The sequence below is a fragment of the Symphalangus syndactylus genome, chromosome 9, assembly GCF_028878055.3.
Source record: "Symphalangus syndactylus isolate Jambi chromosome 9, NHGRI_mSymSyn1-v2.1_pri, whole genome shotgun sequence".
In the NCBI taxonomy this organism is placed as follows: Eukaryota; Metazoa; Chordata; class Mammalia; order Primates; family Hylobatidae; genus Symphalangus; species Symphalangus syndactylus.
In genome coordinates, this window is record NC_072431.2 from 36,900,218 (window position 1) to 36,928,046 (window position 27,829).

The 27,829-nt window shown below is 37.7% G+C and overlaps 1 long non-coding RNA gene across 1 annotated transcript; it reads left to right on the top strand.

Annotated features, from left to right (window-relative positions):
• Positions 1-8,154: 8,154 nt before the first annotated feature.
• On the top strand, positions 8,155-21,560 carry LOC129490535 (uncharacterized). The gene is made up of 3 exons (XR_008660279.2): positions 8,155-8,278; positions 13,531-13,609; positions 21,440-21,560. It is a non-coding gene; the product is annotated as an uncharacterized lncRNA (long non-coding RNA).
• Positions 21,561-27,829: the final 6,269 nt, after the last annotated feature.

Below are 27,829 nucleotides of genomic sequence, written 5' to 3' on the forward strand. Positions count from 1 at the left end.
GATGGTGCAATTTTTATGAAGCTGAGACACTTCTCTTCACGCCTGTGTTAACAATGGGGCGATGGAATACATGTAGATTGTTTAAACTGGTTCAAAGCCCTTTCGCATTTACTCCGCTTGAACAATCTCTCTGTGTTTCATTAATTGCCAATAAGTTATCCCTTTGTTTCTGCATTTGGTTTTATGGATTCTATTGTTGTAATGATGAGAGCACAGGGAAACCATGTAATGACAGGGAGAAGCACTCGCTGGGGGAAAAAAAAGCACTTTGAAGCAGTGGGACTCCCAGGCTGCATCTGGGCACAATGCCAGCTTTTCTGCAGCTGAAGAACCTGCCACAGAAACAGCTGGCAATAGCTACAATTCACCTGTAATAAAGACAACCGATACCGACCACTCAGCACACTAATCAATGATTTAATAATTGTGTCAATGAAACAGATTATTCAATTGGCTTCGGGGGACTATAGCCCCCCTCTGCAGTCATACGCTGCCTTTGAGAATGGCCTAGCCTTCCCCAACTGACTCATACATTTCCCTCCAGTACTTTTATTTTAAGACTCTCTGGTTACAACTTTTATGTCAAAATATATTGGAACATCATATGCCCCTTAGACCAGTGTTTATTGACATTTATGGAAGTACCAGGAAATTCCAGTGAGCGAATAGAGCCTTTCCTCACTCTGTCTACCAAGGTTTGTAGAATCTGTCCCTGGTGTTAGCACTATCCCCTTGGGGGTCATAGAATATCCTTTCTCCAAACAAGATGCTACTTCCTGGGATGCATCACAGTTCAGTATGACTAAAGGGATTTGGCAAGAAAGAGTATATATTAGGCTTCATTGCATTTTGAATTTTTACTACTTTTTCCCTCTTCCTCTGCAATACTATGAGTGGTTCTCAAACTTAGTTAAGGTTTAATCCAATTGTAAGTAACAGTTTCCTATGGAGGATCTGGGACAACTTTTTCCTTCATATTTACTGGTGGACAAATGAAGAGATACAACAAAACGTGGAAAAGTCTATCCTTGGCTTTTTCTTGGCATGCACAGTAGGCTGCTGGTATCCCCCTGTCCTCTGCGGTCCTCTTGCACAAACCCCTCAGACCATGGCCTCGGGAGGCACGTGGAGTTTGGTTGGATAGTGTGGGATGGCTGGTGGTCATAGCACTTCTCGTGATCACTTTGCTGCCACTTCCTGCTCAGGAAGTTTTCCTATAGTAGTGCTTCTTTTTCCACTCTACCTTCTTAATCTCATACTAAATGATTTAATTGACTACTGTCTAAGCTCTCATACGTTAGTTAAACCTGGTAGATTTTCGAATTTGAGCATTAATGATACTGAGTCAGCTAGAGGTAGGTTTTCCCAGTTGGTGAGCCTATCATAACATTTGACTTTTATAAGAAAAAAATAGGGATATACATAATTGCATAATTGGCTCTTAAAACTTGTTGGTAGGTATGTGGGATCGCAAATAGGAAGTCAAATAGAAAAAGAATCAGAACCTACCCCTAACCAGCAAGGGTAAACTAGCTTATTTATTTATTTATTTTTTTGAAACAGGGTCTCACTCTATTGCTTAGGCTGGAGTGCAGTGGCGTGAGTATAGCTCACTGCAGCCTCAAACTCCTAGGCCCAAGCAATTTTCCTTCCTCAACACCCTGAGTAGCTGGGAGCTCAGGCACCCACCACCATGACAGCCTAATTTCTTATCTTTTCATGGAGACAGGGTTCTCCCTGTGTTGGCCAGGCTGGTCGTGAATTCCTAGGCTCAAGAGATCCTCCTGCCTTGGCCTCCCAGAGTGCTTGGATTACAGGCGTGAGCCACTGCATCCGGCCCCTGCATTGTTTTAAAAAAGCTTCTTTACTATCACTCTCCTTATCCCTGATTTATCCTGGGTTCCATTAATTAAGGGCCTGATCTGTGAGAAGACTGTGTTCCTTTTAGGGGTATATGCATTTTAATGGGTTTGCTCAGGACCTAAAAAAGATTCAAGACACAGAGGACCGGAGTCAATAAGGTTGGGATTTCAGGCAGTATGACAGGTATTGAGGGGGATATACTGTTGGCCAGAGGCCTTGCCTGACACCATTCACATTTCACAAATCAGACAGTTGTCTACTCCATAAGCAAATGGACAATATCCTTTTCTTCTTTTTTCCCTTCATAATTTTGACATAAACTACGCAGTGGAAAGTAGGTACTGACTGGTAGTATCCATTATGTATGGGGACCAATTTTATTAAGGATCTAGGAAATACCTCCTTCGGTGGCATATTTAGAAAGTAATATTGGCATCCCATCTGTCCATGTTATCAGAGAATGACATGTCAATGTCTTGATGCCTGATCTTAATTATTCACTCTCTGCCATTTCCAGAGACCTGAGATGGCTTTCGTCTGTGCTGACACATAGAATATAGTGAAGAGCATTAGTGGATTCCAATTATGAAAATGATAACAGAGAAGAGAAATTATCTCTATGTACAGATATATAAAATTCATATAAATGTATAAACATATATACTTATGTAAAGGTTGGTCCATCAAACCAATTTAGAGGAATCTAGCATAGGTGGTGAGAGTGCCATCTCATTCATACATGTAGAAAACCGTAGTGACTTTTCTTTCCTGATCATCCCCCAGAGAGCACATTGGATTACTTAAATATTACCTATTAATATTTAAGCAATGTTTCACATTATATAATTTGTAGAGTATTCTTTTGAGGATAAAATGAAGAGATAGATATGAAAATACTTTGAGGATTGGAAATTGGAAGATATATTTCATCATAATTATGATTATGATTATTTTCATGTTATCCATTTGGTTTCACGTTTTGGATTACAAATTTCCAGAGAGTAAGGCTGACACTGGTGGGATTTTCACTGTGAGTAGTTAAATGGCACAATCATGAACAAGGCACATCACACAGCAAAGCAGAAGGAACAGTGAATTGGGAGCCAAGGAGCTTGAATTTTATTCCCAGCTCTGCTGGTAACAATCCACGTGCCTTGGGCAAATCATTTAATCTCCCTGGGTCTTTGAGTCTTCATCTGTAAAATGAGAAAGTAAATCAGCCAATGTTACATCCAGCTCCAATTTTCAGAGATTTTTTTTTATATGAAATCTCTCATCAGGGAAAGTTCCTACTGCAAACTTATTGCTTCAACCACAAAAATTAGTTGGGATCAGCTCGCATAACATGTTAGGTTGTCAGAATTTCAGAAAACTCGAATATTTTCCAGAAATTGTTTCAATGCCAACAGGCTGTTATCTGTGTTGCTGCCAAGACATTATAATGTGTGGGAACAACCAGTAAAAAAAACATAAAAACAAAAGCTTGGGGGGAAATCTTTTGCTGCTCAATGAATCCTGTTTTTGGTCTGATTTATCTGACTACAAAGAAGTAGTAAATGAAAGTTTTTTCTTTCTTTTAACTTTTTCTTCCCCTTTCCTTTCTACCTTACCACCTGAACGCTATTCCTTGGAGAAAAATAGGATCATTTTAAAACTGCCTTGATAAATTAACTGGTTTAAGTTAGTTGGAGAAAAAATGAATTTCTACATCTCTGAAGGTCTGAATAATGAGGTGATATTGGGAGGTGACAGCTTGCTGGCAGTCCTCACAGCCCTCGCTCGCTCTCGGCACCTCCTCTGCCTGGGCTCCCACTTTGGTGGCATTTGAGGAGCCCTTCAGCCCACCGCTGCTCTGTGGGAGCCCCTTTCAAGGCTGGGCCAAGGCGGGAGCCGGCTCCCTCAGCTTGCAGGGAGGTGTGGAGGGAGAGGCGCGAGCCGGAACCGGGGCTGCGCGCGGCGCTTGCAGGCGGGCTGGAGTTCCGGTTGGGCGTGGGCTTGGCGGGCCCTGCACTCGGAGCAGCCGGCAGGCCCTGCCGGCTCCGGGCAATAAGGGTCTTAGCACCCGGGCCAGCGGCTGCGGAGGGTGTACTGGGTACCCCAGCAGTGCCAGCCCACCGGCGCTGCGCTGGATTTCTCACCCGGCCTTAGCTGCCTTCCCGCGCGGCAGGGCTCGGGACCTGCAGCCCGCCATGCCTGAGCCTTCCCCCGCCTCCGTGGGCTCCTGTGCAGCCCGAGCCTCCCTGACGAGCGCCACCCCGTGCGCCACGGCGCCCAGTCCCATCCGCCACTCAAGGGCTGAGGAGTGCGAGCGCACGGCGCGGGACTGGTAAGCAGCTCCACCTGCGGCCGGGTGCGGGATCCACTAGGTGAAGCCAGCTGGGCTCCTGAGTCTGGTGGAGATGTGGAGAACCTTTATGTCTAGCTCAGGGATTGTAAATACACCAGTCAGCACACTGTGTCTAGCTCAGGGTCTGTGAATGCACCAATCTACACTCTGCATCTAGCTGCTCTGGTGGGGCCTTGGAGAACCTTTGTGTGGGTACTCTGTATCTAACTGATCTGATGGGGACCTGGAGAACTTTTATGTCTAGCTCAGGGATGGTAAATGTACCAATCAGCGCCCTGTCAAAACAGACCACTCGGCTCTACCAATCAGCAGGATGTGGGTGGGGCCAGATAAGGGAATAAAAGCAGGCTGCCGGAGCCAGCAGTGGCAACCTGCTCCGGTCCCCTTTCACGCTGTGGAAGCTTTGTTTTTTCGCTCTTTGCAATAAATCTTGCTACTGCTCACTCTTTGGGTCCACACTGCTTTTACAAGCTGTAACACTCACCGCGAAGGTCTGCAGCTTCACTCCTGAAGCCAGTGAGCCCACGAGCCCACCTGGAGCAACGAAGAACTCCAGCTGCGCCGCCTTAAGAGCTGTAACACTCACTGCGAAGGTCTGCAGCTTCACTCCTGAGCCAGCGAGACCACGAACCCACCAGAAGGAAGAAACTCCAAACACATCCGAATGTCAGAAGGAACCAACAACTCCAGACGTGCCACCTTAAGAGCTGTAACACTCACCAGGAGGGTCCGTGGCTTCATTCTTGAAGTCAGTGAGACCAAGAACCCACCAATTCCGGACACAATATCAGAACAGTAATGTAAAGAAAGTTGAGGGAGCAAGACTTTATTCCCATCTATGTTGGGCAAGAGCGTCAGGCTGAGGGAAGAGCAAGCGCAGAAACGTAGAGGCATTTTTTGAGGCAGGAGAGTATCTGGTTGCGGGAATAGCAAAAAGGTCAGTATTCCTGGTGTCAAAGAGAGACAGAAAAAGTAGGAGAGGATGGTTGAAGATGAGGAGGGGAAGGCAGGTTTTGTAGGACTTTGTAGGGCATTAATGAAATGTGGAATCATTTGGGTTTTGCCAGAGGAATGACTTCCAAGTGTTGTTGCAATAGGGTATTTCTGGCAATAAATGGGGAGTGCAGCCAAGGGACAATAAGAATAATCCCGGGGAGTGGATGATGATATCTTGGAACAAAGTGATAATGGTAGAGGTGTTGATAAGTGGTCTGGATCCACTTTGACAGAAGAGCTAACATAATTTGTTGATAAATAGGAATATGAGAGAAAGAGAGAAGCCCAAGATGACTCAGAGGTTATGGCTTGAGAAGTTAAAACTATGGAATCGTTATCAACTGAGATGAGAATATGAAGAATTTGTCTTCAGATATGTTTTTGATGCCTGGATGAGGAAGAAATGTTTCTTAAATTCTTAGTAAACCTGTACTGAGTAATTATTTTCATTCATATTTAAATTTAGAAAGGAAACTTAGAAATGGGAAAAAATCTAAGACTCGGCCATTCTTTTAATTTCAGTCATGCATTCATTTACTAATTTAGTTAATATGTATTGCAATCTCTTACACATTAAAATCACCCAACTAGGTGCTGGGAGAGGTAGAAAATTGTTCATATGTGAATTATATTGTCAGCACACATATAATTTATTAGTGGTACCTGATAGAGGGTAGAAAGGTGATTCATTAAAACAGGTAAGATACCATGATATTTGGATATAAGCAAGTGACTATGGCAAGTAGTGCCCCATGAGATGACCTTAAAAATGGGTTGGCATTTTATATTCCTGGATGAAGGTTGCCACATCACCAAAGCCAGAAAGACCATGAAAGAGGAAAGACGTTTTCTTATCTGTTAATGACTTTGTGAGATTGTTGAAAGTAATCTGAAAGAACAATCTAGATGAGACTCTCAAGAAGTTCTGAGAATTAAGCCCTAATGCTCATTGTATGTAACACATTTACTTATATGTAGCTAGAATGGGATTAGTTATATACCATCCTTGGGAGGATTACGAAAATTTTTCCATGCTTCAGAAAGGCTAATCTAGTCTCTATGCGTCCTAAATTCAAGGTTATATTTATGTATAACTTAAATTCAAGGTTATATTTAACTAGAATAGAAGAGTTCAGCTCCTTGTCAAACCTCCATATCTAACTCCCTAAGCAAACAAGATGGTGGTAGCCCTGATCTCTGTTGAACTTGACATTGGGTGAGAGGCTGTAGGTAAGCTAAAATAGCAAAAGAAATGAAAGGAATTGCTCTTACCCTTGAGGGTCATGTAATCTAATTGGGAAGGCAAACACAACGACAAATACATAAGAACAGTTTTATAGCATGATCTAAATACTGCCCAGTGATATCATAGTCCTTGAATGTGTAGGGTGCTAATTTGCATTAAGGAATAATGAAGGTTGGCTGGGCTATATTAGAGAGGACATCCTTGAGAATCTAGATCCTAAGGAAATATTGGCAAGTCATTGATTAGTCAATTTTTAAAAATTGACATTTGAGGCCGGGCGCGGTGGCTCAAGCCTGTAATCCCAGCACTTTGGGAGGCCGAGGTGGGCGGATCACGAGGTCAGGAGATCGAGACCATCCTGGCTAACACAGTGAAACCCCATCTCTACTAAAAATACAAAAAATTAGCCGGACGTGTTGGCAGGCGCCTGTAGTCCCAGCTACTCGGGAGGCTGAGGCAGGAGAATGGCATGAACCCGGGAGGCGGAGCTTGCAGTGAGCCGAGATCGCGCCATTGCACTCCCGCCTGGGAGACAGAGCAAGACTCCGTCTCAAAAAAAAAAAAAAAAAAAAAAAAATTGACATTTGAGCAGAGATTTTATGAGCTAAAAACCATTGAGATTTTGTGGGAATGCTGACACATAGATGGCTTTCCTTAATATTTAGAAGAAACCTTCATGTACAAAAATCTTCACTTCATTTATGTTTGTACTCCTCTAGTCTGCAGGATTTTCCTTTCCTGAAGGCTGACATCTGTCTAATACTTGAGTTGTGAAAAATGTCCCTTTTGATAGGCTCTTTTCATTGACAGTTACGAAATTTCCTTTTGGAAAGCACTGAGTACTGCCTTCACAAAATGAACACTCTAATATCATGAAAACGTTCAAGGAAATGCAAGATCCCACACAGACAAATCCCTCACCCCTGGTGTGTGGATAACTGACTGATAAAGCTGCATCTCTCAGTGTGTGGATACGGTGAGGGATTTTGAGGAAGGGCTCTTTTTAACTTGGCAGGGGCTTACTGCTTGGAGCCCTCCATACAAGAAGCTGGAGACATCCTATACACATTCAAGAGAACAGGGAACCACACTGGATTTTTCCAGTGCCCACTTTGTGTAATATGTTGCCGAAACCAAAAATTTATAATGGTACATATCTGAGGTTAAATGTCAAAGGGGAAATGCTGTTGCAGGTGGAGGAGGAAAGATTGTGCTGTTTTCTTTCTTTTTTTTTTTTTTTTTTTTTTTTTTTGAGATGGAGTCTCACTCTACCACCAGGCTGCAGTGCAGTAGCATGATCTCAGCTCACTGCAACCTCCGCCTCCCAGGTTCAAGAGATTCTCCTGCCTCAGCCTCCCCAGTAGCTGGGACTACAGGCACATGCTACCACGCCCAGCTAATTTTTGTATTTATTTTTAGTAGAGACGGGGTTTCACCATGTTGTCCAGGATGGTCTCGATCTCTTGACCTCGTGATCTGCCCACCTCAGCCTCCCAAAGTGCTGGGAGATTGTGCTGCTTTTAAAGGGCACGTTGATTGAGGCTGAAGAAAAACCTGACAGCGCCCTGTGTTACCTGAGCACTGGCACATTGAAATATCACATAAGTGATGCATAGCATTTAATGAGTAGGGACTGAAAACTTTAATTTGCTTGTAGGGCTTTTTATTATTTTATTTTTTGTTCATTATATTTTCTGCTCAGTCTCTGTGGATGTTCTGCATTTTCATCATCAAATGACTGGCTGGCTATTTTTGTCAAACAAGAAGCCTGAAACCATCAAGTCTGAGTGTGGAGACAGTCTGCCCGCTCTGTCAACAGGATGAAAGTGAGTCTCAGGCTTTTTTAATTACAAGGATAACATGTTCGCTCATCTAATAATGAAGATGGTTAGCAATTTTAAATTTTAATAATCAATTACTGAAAGTAATTCTCCATTAAACCACAAGAGAGCCATTAAATCTCAAAAGATGGAACATGCTGTATGTAACAGTAGCAAATTTTCTATTTTTAAATATCATTAGGGAATATCTGATTGTTTCATTTCTCTGCATTTCTTTTACCTTTTTCCTCATGCAGACCATCTCATTTTCTGCAGGAAGACAGCACATGATCTTATAAATAATAAAAGAAAAACCTTGCAAGACTTGATCCAGGGGTGTGAAATATGTGCTAAGAATGTAATTTATTTCAGTCTGGCATATTTTGACTGAATAATAAGGAAGGTGACTAATTAATATTATACTATGCTGTGGGCAAGGCAGCATAGTGGGCTGGTCCATGCTCCTTTCACCTCTGGAGACCTGCATCCAAGCCTTAGAGGAGTTACATCCGCTGAGCAGGGCTTGGGGGAGGGGAGGGAGAAGCGTCAGATGTCTTTTCTTGGCCGTGGAGACCCCTGTCCATATTCTAAAACTACCCTGAACATCAGCTTCTGCTCTGAGGAGATGAGGGAAAAGAAAAATGATTGCTAGTTGGCTGTTCAATTTGGCAGACTTATATGTCAGGGGGAGAGAGCTCTGTGACAGCTTCAGCTGCCCTAGCTCTAGCCTGGCTTAGCTCTCTCACTTTCATCCCGCTTAAATCTTTGGAAATACATGGAATAAACAGTGTGTATGTGTGTGCATGTTTGTGTGTGTGTGTGTGTATTCAGGTAGGATGTTGGATGGGGGGACCAGAAAACAGAAAATGATTTAAAATCAAATTAGGTTAAATCTCCATTAGAAGCAGCTGATTCCATTTCTACAGTATTCGAATCTCAAAGAATAGAAAGGTACTGTGGTAAGACCCTTGGTTTGCTTTCAGATGATGGCAAGGACACTTTGAGTCTAACCAGTTGTGCTACACTCAGCACCAACTACCATCTGGTCTGTGGGATGCAGAGAATGTCATTGCTTCAAGTGCCATAAGCAACAGGGCCAGAAATGGGGTTCTTATCACCTCATCATCTTTGTTTTTCTGAAGGGGAGTATGCCCGTATTTCTGAACTGTGCTGACCTTTCCAACAAGCAATCCTCTGCTTCCCCCAGAAGGGACTGAAGCAGAAACTGCCAAGCCAGGCAGAATTGGGTGGGGGTAGAAGTAAGGTAAGCCCAATTTCATGACACGTGTAGTTAAAATGCAGATTATTTGTACTTATTCACAAGGTATTTCAAGTTTCTTGATATTTTAGTGTTCTTGTTTCTCTCTCATTCTGCTATGTGGAATTTAATCATCACTGGAACCATCAGCAGGGAGAAGCTGGTCTGGTGGAGATAAGGGAAAAGTAGTTGACGTTAGGTAATTTTGATCTTTATGGGCACAACTGAGAGATGCCTTGGAGAGGAAGGTTAAGAAGAAATTACTAAAGTTTAGATTCTGATGTGAGTTTTTTTTTTTTTTTTTTGAGATGGAGTCTTGCTTTGTCACCCAGGCTGAAGTGCAGTGGCACCATCTCGGCTCACTGCAAGCTCCACCTCCCAGGTTCACACCATTCTCCTGCCTCAGCCTCCCAAGTAGCTGGGACTACAGGTGCCCGTCACCATGCCCAGCTAATTTTTTTGTATTTTTAGTAGAGACGGGGTTTCACCATGTTGGCCAGGATGGTCTCGAACTCCTGACCTCGTGATCCGCCCGCCTCGGCCTCCCAAAGTGCTGGGATTACAGGCTTGAGCCACCGTGCCCAGCCCTGATGTAAGTTTCAGTTACCCGGTTATGATGACAAATCTACGTTCTGCCTATCTACTACTATTTGCAAAACTGAGATCTTTGTGTGAGAGTGATATATTCCAACTGGGGCATCACCTCTGGATCGCATAGGCAGGTTTCAAGAGCCAGAAATCCTTTTCTGGCAATAAAAGAAGGCAATGGAGTCCTCATTAGTGGGTTTGGTTCTGCTTAATATCTTACTGCAATTCTTGCATGTTCTCTATCCCATTTTCTACAGAAACAAGTCTGGTCCCTTAAAACAGCATGCAATAGAAAATACTGCTTCTTTTATTTGAAGTCTATATTTAGAAACAAATTATAGCTCCTTGTGCTGTTGTTTAGCCAGATGGCTATTTTGGGGTCATGAGAATCCCCCAAAGCTACCTGACAGCTAACGTTGGTTGGGCTGTTTTAGATTGGTCCCCAGGGTGCACACAGGTAACTGAACAACATACACTGAGTCCTCAGCTATTTGGTTTGGAGGTCAGGCTGTGGATCCCCTCCCCTAGGAATCTTTACTACTACAGAGTAGGAGAGAGTGAACTCTTAGTGGCTTCCCCGCAGAATAACTGATACTCCGCAGACAGTTGGAGGGAAAGGGCAGTGCCAAATCCCCCTTACTGCCCCAGAGGAGTTCGGGTTGTTCCCTGGAGGAAGAAAAAGTCACCCCTGGCACAACTGAAGGTGGGATTCTATTCCACGGAGCAGATGGAAAAGTCAGCAGGAGGCGACTCCAGGGACTCCTTTGCTGCTTGCTAAGAAGCAGAGAACAGAGTAAGGGCAAAGCCTTAGGGAGGCCTAAGCTAACACCTGGTGGAGGAAAGGAGAGGCAATCAGGTAACCTTTCTAGATGGCTCATGGTTAGAATCATAGAAAGAAGAAATAGGAAAACTCTAGCTAGAGGTTCCTTGCTTACTGATAAGAATTTGAATGACTCGTGAAGATCAAAGAGGTAGAGAGTAGCTCTACCAACACCAAAGTGGAGGGCCTCTGATTCAAGGCACCAGGTTTGCTGTGCTATGAAATGTGTACAGTGAAGCAAATGATTTTACACTGAGGTGCAAAGCAGCAAGAGTGTGAGATAGTGGCAAGGATCTGGGCTTTTGTAGTTGGACAGTGCTGGGTTTGAGTCCCAACTCAGCCACTCATTAGCCCTGTGACCTTGAGCAGTTTACTTAACCACTTTAAACCTCGTTTTTCTCATCTGTTAAACCAAGATTAGAATAGGGCAGGATTTCTCAACCTCAGCACTATTGACCTGTTGGACTGGATAATTTAAAAGCCCCCAATTCAATGTAGGGGTTGTCCTGTGCATTGAAGAATGTTTATCAGCATCCCTGGCTTCTACCTCTCAATTGTCAATAGGACAACCACTGCCCACAAGTTCTGACAAACAAAACAAAACAAAACAAAACAAAACAAAACACGACTTCAGACATTGCCGAATATCCCCAGTGGGCAATATGGACACCGCTGAAAACAACTACAATAGTTTTAAGGTAGGAATAATGAGGTTCTACGCAAAGCACTCGGCATAGTATCTGGCATATAATAATTGCTCAATAGATTTTTTTTTTTACCCATTTATAAAAATGTGAGAAGTATTTTTTATTTGATACTAAATAAAGCAGATATTAGGAGATGCCAATCACTCTCTCCATACACGTGTGAATATTCCTAATTCAGAGTTTCAGCTGGCTTGGGTGCCTTTTGCTTTGAACAAGAGGAAGCAGGTTAAAAAAAAGACCATTTTTTTGTGTGTTCTCATTCTTAGTTCATGTGCAGTATGCAGATGCACTCACAGCTCACCTGGCAGAGGGTTTGCATAACAGTAACTGCATGATTAATTGATAAACACGGCAGTGTTCATAGCGTATTCTGGAAGAACAATTACAAGTTCCCCAACGTAGTAGATGTCTTGATGTTGAGTAGTTGCTCACGATATCCTGACTTAGAAAGACATTTATGACAGTTATATGTAGGCTTCCATTAAAAATTTACTTATAGTGTTTCTGAACCATAGAATATTCACTTGTTTCGTTGACATAATCTAACCAGGAAGAATGATATTCATTTCTGTTTATCATGCACATTAATGTCTTATCTCATTTGCTATTATTTGATAGCATGTACAATAATATCATCATTCAAAATGCTATTCTATCTTCTTGCATTCAGTGATTGGAAACAAAGTGTGCATCGTGCACTAAATCCTGACTTCACATCAACCCTCACCACTTCTTCAGCGAAAGCAAACTTCAGGTTACTAAGAATAGGCATGACTAACTAAAGTAATTTCTTCCTGAATTAATCTTAAACTCTTTAAGAGTCATCAAGGTTTTATTTCTTTGGCTCCAGATTGAACTGTTGAATTTTGCAAGAAGCATTAAAAGTTACACAAGGGGGATTAAATTAAAACAAAAGATAAAACTACCATTAAGACCCCACTGAAGAGAGCTGGAGAAAAATGTGTATTTTAAGCTCTAAACATCAAAAGATACATTTACACATATGTAGCTTTTGTTTAAAAGCTTTTGTGTATATATATATATATATATATATATTTTTTTTTTTTTTTTTTTTTTTTTAAAGAAACCTTTGGGCTAAGAAAACCCCCGTTTCAATTTGTATTGGAAATATTTGGGTTTGGTCCTCCTATTTAATTGTAGGGTAAAATTCATAGAGTAACTTATAAAAACATTAATTTGACAGGTGCTCATTGCAAACACTTTGGGCAAATGGTATATTAGATTAGAGTTTTTGTTTCCCTGAATTATAAAAGTAAGTTGAAGAACCAAATCAAAACAAAGTTGTTTTTATTTCATTTAAATCTGCTGTGTGATCTTCCAGGCCATCTGTCAATTTTCCTCGCTCAATTTTCCAGCTCTTGTATCTTGTACACTTTTCTTAGCCCCAAATATAAATTTTCATGCTTACTTACCTTTTCGTTTTGAGCATCACTTTCATCACTTTCTTAATTCTTTGGGTTAAAACACATCCTTCGCATTCTCTTTCCAAGCTGCACCTGTCGCTTTATTCCTTAGCCTTCATTTCTTGGGTGGATATTTTTTACTACATTGTTTTGTACTGGTTTGTATATTTTGCTTAGCAGTTTTATGCTGATTGCATGTGTTTTGTATCTTTCCGAGCAGATTGTTATGTCATGGAAAGCATAGACTGCCTTTGATTTCTGTTTTTCTTGAAGTACCCACCAAAGTGTTTTGGATGTATAAATATTATATTGAACTATTTAAAATAAGTTTTAATGAGGGGCTTTTAATTTAAATGCTTAAAATTATATGATGACTCCGCATAACCATCAATACCAACATCAGAAATACCATTAAATAGAATGGTACCCCTGTTTAATCCAGTTTAATTCTCATTTTGCAGATAGAAAAACTGAATGGATAAATGATGCAGACCGGGTGCGGTGGCTCATGCCTGTAATCCCAGCACTTTGGGAGCCAAGGTAGGCAGATCACAAGATCAGGAGATCAAGAGCAATCTGGCCAACATGGTGAAACTCATCTCTACTAAAAATACAGAAATTAGCTGGGCATGCTGGCATGCGACTGTGGTCCTAGTTACTTGGGAGGCTGAGGCAGGAGAATTGCTTGAACCTGGGAGGCGGAGGTTGCAGCGAGCAGAGATTGCACCATTGCACTCCAGCCCGGCGACAGAGCAAGACTCCAACTCAAAAAAAAAAGATCCAATTGGTATAAACTCAGTGATCAAGCCAGAAGTGTACCCTATTTTCATCTTTGAGTACCACTCTCTTCCCCATTAGTTAAATGTTACTAATGAAAAGACACACTAGTCTAAAACAAATATAATGATAAGAGGGAGGTCACCTTACATCTTCCTAGAGAGTTAATACATAGCATGCTAGAGTTAAGCTCATGCTTTAGAGGCATGCAAATGGGGTTTGCCACTCCTTAGCTGGGAGAAATCAGATGAGTAACTTAAACCTCAAGCTTTGTTTATTCATCTGTAAAATGGGACTTATAATTGTACCTACATCTAAGTACCTAGCACATCAGATAGATTTCGCATGGCATATAAAAATCGGTTAGCACATGTAATTATTAACACTCTAGGCTCTAAAGTTTTAAAACAACTTTTAATTATGTTAATTTAATGTGTTTTTAGAGATATTATATATGGATATCAATCCATATATTTTATTGTATACTATACTCTATAGTGTACTCTAGAGTATACCTTGACAAAGTCCCCAGGGAAATTTCTTTTAATAATATACATTTTTTCTAAATTACCAAGAGAAGAAGATTTTACATTTGAGTTTTCAGCTTAGATAATTTTGATGTTATAGATACTTTCACTTTCATTTTCAAGAGAATGCTTAATGTTCTCATTTTAAAAATAGCTGTCAACGTTCTTAAAAGTTACTTATAGATTTAGTCACATATCTCCTTAGAGAACTTTTTTCTTTCAAAAAGTGAAATGATGAAAAAGAATACTGAGGGAAATTGCTTTATTCTCATGTAGCACAATATTCTTATAGCTATTCCTTTTAAAGTTATAGATTGAGTAGAATATAAAATTCACGTGAGGACCAAATCACAGATTTCTTTTATGAATTCCATATCTTATCTGTTTTAATTTCAACCTATACCCTTTTTCTCAGATAATTAGAAAAAACAACTTTCTGGAAAATGAGTTATATAACATTTTTTAAACATTTGCTATTATCTAAATTAATCATTGAAAATATTATATTTTATCTAGTATAATCAAACTAGCTAATCAAACTAGCACAAATGCCTTTTCTTGGTCACAAGTAGGTTTGAAGTATGACTATACCAGGGCAAACTCAGAGTACTCTACATAAATTAATATCCCAAAGGAAAATGCATTATGCTTATAATTGAAGTTATCATTTCTAATACCACCATTAATGCTGATTGAATCTTAAATTTGTATTGAGATCATTAAGTTGAAGACACTATATCTCTTAAAAATTCATGTCAAGTACACCCTATAAAGGTTAATCTATAGTCTTGAAGCTATTTCTTAGGCTTTGACAATCTGGAGAAGGTCAGATTATGAATCCATACAAAAATAAAAGCCTATTTTTTATCAGTTAAGAAGGATACCTATTTTATGGAAAGATGGAGATTGGCAATTTAGCTTAAGGGTTTTATTTATTAATATAAGCATTGATGGACCTTTTAACAATATTACCCATTTTAAACTCAGTTTTATTTTGTTAATTCAGAATTTTCATTTTAAGGCATTTTTTTCTACTCTTTGTATGGAGGGTTCTTGGGATACGTAACCTCCTCCAACCAGTCGACTTGTTTATGTTCTCCTCCTAATTCTTTCATCTCTTTTTCTACATAGATGGTTGACATCGTTATCTACTCAGTTGCTCTATTTAGAAGCCTTTTTGGGGATCATTCTTGGTGCTCCTTTTTGCCTCCCTTAGCATATTCAATCAATCTTTGAGTGCTGTCTTCTCATAAATAGCTACAGAGGTATGAAAGGCATCTACATCTTTTTATTCTCCCTACCATTGCTTTAGTGTAAACAACAGCTGTGTAACCATTAGGCTGAACCATATGAAATTGTCAACATTGTCAGACAAAAATACTCAGATATTGACAATTTATTTAATTCAACCTAAATTATTTTCCTTTCTCTTTAAAAATCCATTTGTTTCACACTGCAGCCAGAGGAGTCTTCCCAAAACACAAATCTAAGCGTATCTCACCCCTGTTCATCCCCTTTAACAGTTTTACATTGTTCCCAGGATAGGGTCCAAATTCCTCTTTGTGACCTACAAGGTCCTGCACGAGCTTGTCTCTATTGATTTCTTCAGTAGCACTTTTTGCAACTTTTCACCCTTGCAGTTTTTCTAGGTTGTATATAACTACTCTTTTGTATATATCATTTCTTCCACATGGACTGTCTTCACTGCCTCTTTTCTTGGCTTAATCCAGTTGATCTTTTAGATCTCAGTGTAGCCAACATTTTATCTGCCTCTCCAGGTGTGAGTTAGAAGTTCCCTTAGGTGCTTCTGTAGCATATTTAATTTAATTTCTTGTTTATTTTTCCATTTCTCTACTTAATATGCTTCATGAAGGCAAGGGCTATGTTTTCCTGGTTGAAGCTTGGGCTTCTAGTGCTAACTCATGGGAGGTAATACATTCTTGGGCAAGTTACTTAATCTCTCAAGTTAGCCTCAGTTTCCACATATCAAAGATGAAGATACCTTCTTAGGGAGGTGGTGAGAACTACATGAAATAACACATGTAGAATAGGAATTTTTGGCAGGTTACTCTTAGATGACTGTGCTTCCCCTTGCCATCCACTTCCACAGTATTGGTTTGTTTCCTTTCATTTGAGAGTTTTATTTGATCACTAGAGAGGAGAGATTTGGTGTATGATGTAGGGAGGATAGTGGAGGATGGGAGATAAAATGGAATCACCTTTCCAACCCACCACCAACTCACATTTTGGGGCCTACCTTTAGACGACTATACAGAAAGAGGCAGAAGTGGTGGGATTCTTCAAGGCTGCACTGTACCTAGGTGATAACGTGGGCAAAGAGTTTGGAAGGAAACACTTCTGCCCTCTGCATGGGACTCAGTATTTTGTGACTCTCAGAGGACTGAGACCTTGAGTTTGCCCAGGGTCAGGTTATAGGGATTTATTTTAAGACTGTATTTGACAGTTAGGAAGGCAGCATTTATCTCATGGGAATACAAAACTAGTAAACATACTATGCCACTCTTTGCGGAGAATAGACCTGGATTTAAGGAACTCTAAGAGACTTTTGTTTTATGGGTCATTTCTGTGTTCTGTCAATGGCACTTTAAGACATTCTTAGGGTTTTTTGTTTCTTTTTGGTCTTCTCTTTTCCCTTCTTGCTGCCAGCTGGTTTACTCATTTTCTACTATATATTTCCCTTTTTGTATGTGGAAGCTTTTACTTAGTCAAATCATCTATTTAGAGGTGAAATTGTCTTCATTCTACCTTAGAAGATGAAGTAGGAAGCCAGCTCATCATTTGACTTTGAAATTAATTTCTAATCCTGTGCTTATGGAAAACTTTATTATATTTACTTATTTATTCACTCCATTCATTCAACAGATACATAGTGAGCATATCTTACATTTCAGATATTCTTCTTGGCACTACTAATAATACCTGTATACTACTACTACTACTACTACTACTACTACTACTAATATCTAAGATGCTCTACACATCAAAGTCCCTGCCCTCAAGACACTCACATCATAACAACATTCAAACTACTGCAATTTATATTGGAAATGGAAAAGAGACTGAGACTTGAGGTGGAACTCTAGTAGTTACCAGTGTGATATTACTTTGCAAGAGATCAGCAAAGTAATGGGTGAGACCATGGAGGTCTGTTTTCAGGATTCCTTGACACAGCCCAGTGCTTTCCTTCTTCCCATTGATTGCTTACAGTCTATTCTTTTGTGTTACCTCAAAGTACAATATATATTCCTTGTTCATTTTGTCCCAACGGAACTGCTCTTTTCTGTGCCTTGTTGCCATACAGGACCAGTTTCCCTAGGTCGTAAAGAGTTCACCTGCAAAGTTAATTTATGGGCTGGGGAGCACTAATGAATTGATGCATCTTTTGTCCAGGTGATGTATTTGCATTTTCAGCAGTGAGTTTCTATCATCTGAACCCAACCCCCTACAAAGCACTTCTATTGATAATTTCAAACTTTTTTTTTTTTTTGTGGAGGTGGGAGCTGGGGGGAAGGGTTAATGGAGAAACAATTTGGTTGACAGGCAGACCTTTATTTGCTTCCCAAATCTCACCCTCCATGTGAACAATTGAAAAATAATTTCTTGAAACTCTGATCAAAAGAGAAATAAACCAGAATTCTATTCTTTTATGCCAACTGTTGCTTATTTTCCTCATCCTTTATAAAAGGAAAATATTGTGAACCTAAAATATTTTGAGATTATTTCTGAATTGCACTCATTAAAAACATAAAATATGTCCTTTTTGTGTTTGACATTATAAAGAAGCAATCTTGGGTAAGACCTTTGAGTGGGATGGGAGCCATCATCAGTGAATAGCTGTTTAAGTACGGAGATGCAATCCAATTACAGCGCTGCATTGTTTATCATCAGGCTGTTACTGCCATTCCCCTTAGCATTGTTTTACCTTAAATATCAGTACATTTATTGCCTTGAACCCCAAGATTCACCACTCTGGGAGTTGTTGGTTGCTATGAGGGCAGAGACTGCTTTACAAAGCAATAGAAGCCGCAAATCGTGGTGTTTCCCAGCTGTCATTCTCCTGTCATAGCTCTCTTTAAAAGGGTTTGGGGTGCTCCTTTCATTACATATGCATAACTTCCATTAGTGTTAATCACATGCTCCATTTTAGAGCTGTTTTGGCCCCTCCGGTTAAATGGGCGTTTAAGCAGTTTTTAATGCATTATATGTACTTATTTTTTAAACGAGTATTATATGCCCAATTGACTGGAATGAATACAAAGTCCATCAGGTGAATACAGATTTATAATTGTTTTTAAAGCATGTATTATTTACTCAACCAACCATGACAACCCTTTTGGAGTCATTCTAGCTGAGAGGGAAATACATGTATATGTCAATACCAAATAAACCTGCATGAATTCTTTTACTGAGGTTCTCTCAGCTAAGCTTAAAGCTTAACTGGCTAATCATTTTCTTTCAATCTCTCTCTTTTCACAAACAAATTCTCAAAATCTTGTTCACTCTTTTTAGCTAGCATTATCATCATTTGTGAACTAGATGAAAGCTATACAATGTCTCATTCAACTCAAACAAATGCAACAAATTCAGCAAGATATACTGTGTGTATGTACTTGGCATTAGGCCCTTATACTGAGAAAGAAAAGATGCCCAGTTCTCAAGGCAAATATAATCAACTTACATAAATAATAAAGGTTAATAAATGATTTGATATTATAAATTATCCAATTTGCTTTAAAATTTGCTAATAGGCAGATTCAAGAGAAATTAAATAGTCTTCCTCTCTTTTCAGATATACAGTTAAATTCCACTCTGCTTTTTTCATAGAAGTAAACATGTTAGGTGTCTTTTCTTCCTTCTATGAGTTTGTAGAATTATCCCCAAATTGTTTTCCAAGCCTTTATTTTCTATAATTGTAGTGTCTTTACTTTTTACAGTAATAATAGGTTCACTGTATAATAGTACACTGGAATTCATTATTTACTAACTTTTAAAGCTCAAGAGAGTGCTATCATGCAAATTCAGGCAATGCATTCAGAACCTATGCCAAATGAAAGATGGTTGCTCTAGATCATAATGTAAACCATGTCCTATGGTTGGTAGAGTTAAAATCCCTATTAGCTTTGAGAAGAAAATATATTGCTTATTACCAGAAAAGTTTAGTACATAGAACTTCCATTTCCAACTGAATGATGTTTAAGAATTATAAAATTTCAAAGGAACTTTAGGAAGACCCTGCTAATCTTTGTAGTTCAAAAATGAATGCATGAAAAGGAATATATTTCTTGAGGTCATCAGGAGTAATCCTTTCCATATTGTACATATGTGAGGATTGTTCTTTTGTTGTAGATAGACTCTGTTAGCAGAAATTGGTGATGTTTGCAACTCTGTCTGTCAGACTTGAGCTCAGTCTGAGACTCTTGCTAGTAGAATCTCCCCATGTGACAGGATGTATTAGTCTGTTCTCACCCTGCTAGTAAAGACATATGTGAGACTGGGTAATTTATAAAGAAAGAGGTTTAATTGACTCACAGTTCCTCATGGTTGGGGAGGCCTCAGGAAACTTACAATCATGGAAGGGGAAACAAGCACATTATTCTTCACATGATGGCAGGAAAGAGAAGACACAGCAAAAGGAGAAAAAGTCCCTTGTAAAACTATGAGATCTCATGAGAACTCACTCACTATCATGAGAACAGCGTGAGTGTAACTGCCTCCATGATTAAATTGCCCCCTACGGTGCCCCTTCCAGGGCACATGGGGATTATGGGAACTACAGTTCAAGATGAGACTTGGGTGGGGACACAGCAAAACCATATCACAGGATTTTGAGCCTAGGTGTGTTGCTGGTGGCTGCTACTGTCCAGTGGTTTCCCAGGGGGTGATTTGTTTATGGTTTATGGGAGTTTGTTGCAGAGGAAATCTTAATTATGACAATGTGGTTCAGAACTGAGGCAGGGATAGGTGGAATGCAATCTATTAGAAACAAAAACATAAACTTACCTTCCTAAAATGTTTCCTTGGGGAATTATAATGAAGTAAGGTGACCTTATTTAACAACAAATTTGACGCTGAAATTTTTAATCATGGATAAATTATCAGCCCAGCAACTATATTTACATTTGTTTTGCTTAATTATGGATTAATGTTGTTCCACATCTGATAGTAAAGGCTGTTTAACTTAATACTGTTACACATTTTATACTACTACTTTTCTTTTGGGTTTTCCTGTTACTTAGCTCCGTTATTCAAGTCTATACATCCTTTCTTTTTCTTTTTTTTCTTTCCTTCTATTTTTTTTTCATCCACAAATACTGATTGGAAATTTCCTACATGTTCCTCTCTGAATTAGGATCTGAATGAAATAATGATTCAAGTCTTTAAAACTGTCATAGTCTAAGAACGCTCTCTCTCTCTATATATAAAAGATAATAATCCAGTGTTATGAATGTATAAGTATAGTTTTAATAAAAATTTCTGGTAAGACAATATTAGTTGGGATTCCTTGGTAGCTTGAATTTTTAAAATTTTGTTTGATAATGGACATTTCTTTATGTGTTAACCTTTAGCAGAGAAAGAGTCTTTCTTAAATTGAAGGAAGACATTTCCTTGGAGGAATCAAAATGACTCTATTAAAAATTATTGGAGAGTGCCCCAATGCCTTTCTGAGTATCTTGCTTAAATATATGCATTTTTAATAATATAATATATGTAGTAATAAATCCATAAAAGTGTGATATATAAGCAAAAGCTTGAACTCGTTGAAAGTACTATCAGTATCATTATAAAACCTAAATAACCAAAAGAATAACTTACCAAAGAATAAAATTAAACTTTACATATTCATTGTAAAAAGAATTGTAAAAAATACTTGCACTACACTTACTCCTCACTTTTTTAAAAAAGGACTTTAAAAACTGTCCATAACTTTGAGGGAACATTGCTAGTAAATAGTATGAAATCATTTTTTTAACCTCTTACATCGTAAGTATATTTTCTTTACTATTTTATAAGGAACTGACTTTCTGTCTATGTTCTTGTTCTATAGTGTGAAGTTCTTTGTGAATGAGCCACATTTTTTACTCATTCAAGTCCCTACTGCATAATCACATAGATTAACTGACTTGGATCGTTAATTGTTACACTTGAAGAACTCCACAAACTTGATCAGAGAGGTGAGTAGCAGTGTGACATTGACTGGCATTTTCTTTTCTTTGTTGTTGGTTAGCTTGTATTTTAAAATTGTTTTCTATTCCCTGGTTATTTTCCACTTGAAGAACAATATTACTGAAATGTTTTATTAGAAATAAACTACTTTCACATTTAGCAATCTCTCAAAATACTGAAGCATTTCATTAGCTGGAATAAACTCCAGGTTTCACTGAACTCTTATATTAGTAAGGCTACAAAGTGACATCTTCTTCCATATGCCTTCTATGCTGCCATTAAAATGAAAATAATTCAGTAAATAAAAAGCATGGACATCAAACAGTGCTACAGTTGCATTTCAGAAAAATAATCTAGATAAAATTTTGATTTTTATGTTTATTGATATTAACACTTTGAGCCTCTCTTCCCTCTTTTACAAAGATGGTGGCTTCAATGGGTACTTTGCTTACAGTAGAACACAACAAAACAAAGAAGACCTAGGCAACTAAAAATACATTTAAAAAATAAGATAAAACGTTATGTGACATATGATTGTAAAAAATATTTTCACCCCATTTTTCTTCCTTTCTTTTTTGAAAATGCCAAGTATTAAGGTATACATATTTTATATTGTTTTTTTAAAGCATGCATGTATTACTTGTTGTTCTCTGTTCTTAAACATTTCTAAATGTGTATTTGTTAAAATAGTCAAAACCTACCAAGCTAATGCAAACCAGAAGAAATCAGTTTGGTATGGCAGACATATTCTCAAAAGTAATTTCTTTGCAAAAATCAGAAAATACATTCAGGCTTTCAGAGAAGAGAAATAGCAAACGCATTTTAAGGAGTTGAAGCATTCTCCCTTTCTGTCTCTCTCAGAACCCTCTGAAATCGACACTGCAGCTGAGCTGATTTCATGTTAGAAAGCTGTCCTAAATACACACTGACAGAGGGACCCTGTGAAGGGATGTAGAGCTGTCTGCTCTCTCACACATGCCACCACACACTCTCAGGTTCTGCATTGTTTAAGAAGACTGTGTGAGGGGTCGTTAAGCTTATTCTTAAAATACAGCCTAGATAAGATGAATGAAGACTCAAGCACCTATGTACGTTTATGTCAAGGCTGGCAACAGTTTACCTGATATTTAGTTTTACATGTATTGGAAAATATAGAATCACTGCCTGTATCTTTATTGGTTAAGTAAACATTGTGGTGAATATTGTGATTGATCCAGGCCTCCCCCCAAAAATTTAAGTATAAAAAGAGAGTAGATGTGCATTAAATTGGTGTGGTTGGTTTGGCAGACGCTTTCTTAATTCCCTTGCATGGTACAATGAAGCACTGAGAAGAATCTAGGGTGATATAATGAAATAGAATTCCTGTATATCTTTATTGAATGTGACAGAATATAATCAAAGAATGCACATAATTAAGTGCTATAGCTTGAAGCATCTTTGATGCGGGAATTCTGCTGGTTTTTTTTTTATTATTTTATGTGATTGCTTACAGATTAGTTCTCTATTTGCTCCTAAAGAATATACTTAAACACTCAATCAATGAATAACCTACAGCAGTTTGTTGTAGATTCAATAATGGGGAATGGTGCATTGTACCAGGATAGTCAGATATACCCATAGGGAGTGTCAGTGGTCAAAATGCTTCCATTGCCAGAAGGTAGTCTGAAAATGGTCTGGAAATTCAATACAGCATTGACCCTACATTGTATACACGGTCCACAGTTAGTTTCTCAAGCATACTTGAAGTTTTAAACAGAGTCATTAAGAAAAAAAGCTAGGAATTTTTAAAAAATCGATTTTAAATGAGTTTTTTTGTTGAAATAGTTTTAAATGTATTAGTTCAAATGAGCAGAATACCAAAATCTAATCATTTGTATTTTAAGTGTGTCTAAAATTATTTTACTTTAAAAAGAATTTAATAAAATAATTTTAAAACTTTAAAGTTACATACAAATATTTCTATTTTTATATGTATAGTTCATCTATTTCACCCTCCTAAAATCTGATCATCAAGCAACAGTCACACATAAACACACACCTTTGTGATGTCTATCTGATTTCTATTATATTTTTTCCTATGTTTCATCAGTGAAAACTGATAAGTAGAACAAGATAAGTAGCAAGGTATCTAAGTAAACACATTAGAGCCATTTACCTAATGTCACACAAATATGTTTCCTTTTTCCTACCTTCTGAGAATTGCCAGTATCTTTTTATTTAAACACATATCAATTTTACATTTTCTAATTTTTAACTGGCTTCATTTATGCAGTTATTCCAAATTGCTTTAAGATGACAATTTTTTTGTTAGTCTGAAGTTGGAGTAAGATTGGGAATTAGAATTCCTACTAGTGGAAAAAAAATAACAGAAATTGGAATATACTTAGGTTTATAAAAATGTCTTGTTATCTTCATTTACTCAGAGTTCCTTTGCAGAGCTTTAATAAATTGAGAATGTACATTAAAATAATACTACATCAGATGAATCTTAGCACCTATTTTGGAAGTTGTAGGTTTCTCATTTTCAAAATTATAAAGATAGCTACATTTGTTTTTTATGAACTGCAAGTAGACTTGAATGTATTATAGTAAATATATGTAAATAATGTCTGTGTATACATACATATGTGTAAAGATATACTTTCAGTGTTTCACTTCGGGATAGTAAATAAATAAACAAGACATAAACTTCACACACTTTAGAAGCTGGTACTAAAATCTTAGTTTGGCATTTACGGTTATTTGGTCAAATGGCATAGACAAATCATAAAATCATCCTGTGATGTTGGTGCTGTGAATAAAATTTTCTGATGAGCTTTAGACAGTATCTCATTGATTTTTATCATGCAGTTTTTATGTTGGATTTTGAAAGTGCTTGATAATGATAATAACCTGAATGCTAATTTTTTTCCTTATTGGTTGACGGGCTTACCTTTTTCAGCATATAAAGTACTTTGGGAAGTTGCATTAAATCTTATGGCTTATCAATTAATACAGTGGTTCATTAAGACCTCTTCACAAAATCTGCATAAGAAAAGTGCTGTTTACCTAGTTACAGATGGAGAAATGGTGGTATAATACAAGTTAACTAATCCACCTACTGAAATAAGAGTTAATTGTAATGACTCATTGGCTTTTCTATTAGAATTTCTTCTATTTTAAGATAAAGACTATGCTAATCTATAAAGTGATTTAGCTGATCTTAATCTTATGAAAGATGTAAATATTCACAGTACAAATATTTATACTTGCATCTTATGAAAACATCTGTATGTAACATATGCAAGGTGCCTGGATTTGGGCTAGGCACATAGTTAGATGTGTAACAAATGCTAACTCTCTTTCTCTGTTCTGCGTTCTACATGATGTTACAAGAATTTTAATGTTTTGTCCCCTTTTTTAATGAGAGAAGACTACATTTTTTAATTTGGACAAACCAACTGAGAAATTACAGTGTACATTGAAAATAACGCAGCCTATAGAACAAAGTTTGCATAAAGACTGACTTGATGCAAATTTTGCATAAGGACTGAGCTGAAGGGGGTATGAGGACTAAAAGTACTAGAAAAATTTGACTCCTATACTGTCGCATAATCATAACCTGATAGTAATATTCCTTCAGGGGGTTCTCTGGTTTACAACTAAGTAGGTTCCAAGAGGACAGTGCTGTGAATTTGTCCTGTTCATAGTTGTTTATCCAGCAACGAGCACAAAATAGGTGCCCAGCAAATATTTTTTTACATGAATGAACAAAATGCTACTTTTTCCCTTTGTTTTTATCTTTACAAAGGCATGTACATAAATTAAAGTTTTATATGATCTTGTGATATTTTAAAAATAATCAGAACATTCTATTTTAATTCTGACTAAATTATTGTTATGATTATTGCTTTTTTCTAAGACTGGAGCTAAATCAGTTCTACTATGATTATGATTCAGGCTCCTTGTGCTGAGGAATCCCTAATCTGCGTTTCTTTTTTTCTACTCCCCCTTGCTGAGTGATATTATACCTAGCACAATATTCCTACCTCAACTATGGGACCTGTAAGGGTTTAATGATCTTAATTTGTGGATCCTCATTTATTATGTAGTACTTGTAAACAAAGACCTTTACATTGATGCATGTGAATGAGACCTCCAGAAGAACTTTTCACATACCTAGAAATTAGTGCATGCTCTACTTTCACTGATGCAAATATTTACTAACAAGAGAGAAAAAGAAAATAATCTTTCTCTCTCATTTTTTTCCCTTTTCTGAAACCTAAAAGCATTTTGTTTTCTAGAGCTCTATAAAAGTTCAGCACATAAAAGGTTAGGAGCCTGACTTTTTTCTGTCGTGTATATCTTTGAAAAATTGGTTTATGAAGAGTCATACATCATGTAGCCGGACATATGGGAATAGTTAAAGATTAAGGTAAATAGACAAATTGAACTGCTTTAAATCATTTTCCTGGTTTCAATTTTATGAAAGAGCTTATGAACAAAAGCTGACATTAAGCAATCACAATAGGCTCTTCTATATGTTTTAGACAGTGGTAAAGACTTTAGTGTCAGAGAGTGTTGCATCACCAATAGTTACATCAATTTGATTGGTGTCCAGATTTCAAAAATGTTACCTTGTCAAACCATAACCTTTTCCAAGTCTTTCATTTGTCATTGTTTTGTAGATTATGCCATTTATTTTACATTACCTGTATCAGAAAGCATGGATCATGGATTATAAGATTTTTTTATTATATGTTGGTTGTTTTTGTTTTTAAAATAAAATTAATACTGTAGGCATTTGTGTTCAAAAGGGACTAATCAAATATTTTGGAAGGAAGTTTGATTTCATGTAACAAACATTACTGTAACTTCACCTAAAGAGATCTTTGGTTCCTTTTTGCTTAAAAATATATTTCAGAACCATTAGGAGAACATTTTAAATAAATTGAGTAAATATACTGAACTTTTCAAGGTATCTAATACACTAAAATCCTGTGGAGAGAAGCTGGCTGCTTGACTTTAAGGTAAGTTCTAGGAATTTGCCCAGTGGCATGGTGACAAACCCCTACTCTTATGAAAATTGCTATGAGATCTTTAATGTCCACAAAGAAGAGGAAGGATTTGAGGTTTTGTGGTCTCATTTGAAAGACCCCTACATAGTAAACTGCATGGAACTCAATTTATCTACCTCAGAAAGAAGAGAAGTCTTTGTAGCTCCTGTACCTATAAATCTAAGAAATTCTGTGAATATATGCCTTCATATTCATGCAGCACCAATTCCCTTCTTAAAAATAATAAAAATAACAAGGTCTATGATCATCACGTTCATATAGATAAAAATCTATTAACTTTTCATCATTATCACAGTTCTCCTATCAAAGTGTAGACATTCGTGGGGCAAGCTCACCTCCCCTGGTAGCTGTGCAGAGGTAGATGAAGATCTTTTACATACTTCTTTGTTGGTTTGCCTTTTATAGTGTATGTGCTTGATTTAGGAACTGCTGATGGTAAAAAGGTAATTTAAGAAGACTATAAATATTTGCACAGATATGTGAACCCAGCTTATAAGACATCCGGCTAACAGGTTTTCCCATATTCTGAGCAAAGTGAGTGATAGGAAAAAAAAGTAACTTCTAGAAAATGTTGACCATGTTTAATTCAGAGCTTGATCTGATTCTATGTGAGGTAACACATACTTTAATGCCCAATCTGGAGACTTACCTATGAGGTATTGTGCACGTGTTAGCTTTATTTTCTTTCCAAACATTCTGTTTGTCACTAGAAAGATACATAAGAAATAATCTAACAAAGTTTGCTGAAACATCTCAGAATGTAAATGTATAAACTGTTTCTCCATAAGAAATTTGGGTGTAAAAGAGGAAAACATTATCATGTATATTTTGATAAAATTATAGCAATTTTGTGGGTTGGGAATTTCTCTGGAATTCGGTGCCTCTAGCAATTTTGTCTTCAGTCTTTCCTTATTGTGTGCTTAAGCACAAAACTATGTTGGTTTGGCAGTTTTGATGTACTTAAAGGCTGAGATTTTTGTTTTTTAGGTCAGGTTAACTAAGTAGTTTGTTTCTATAAATACCATTTATGATTGAATAAAATATTACTATAAATCCATAATTTTGAATTCCTCTACTACATCTTTAGTACACTAACCCGGAAAGATATATTTGTGATTTAAAGTTGAATACACATGTCTTTCCTGTATTTGTTATCTATGACCATGAAATTCTATTTCAAAATAGAAACAAAACCAGTGTTTTACAGACACTCT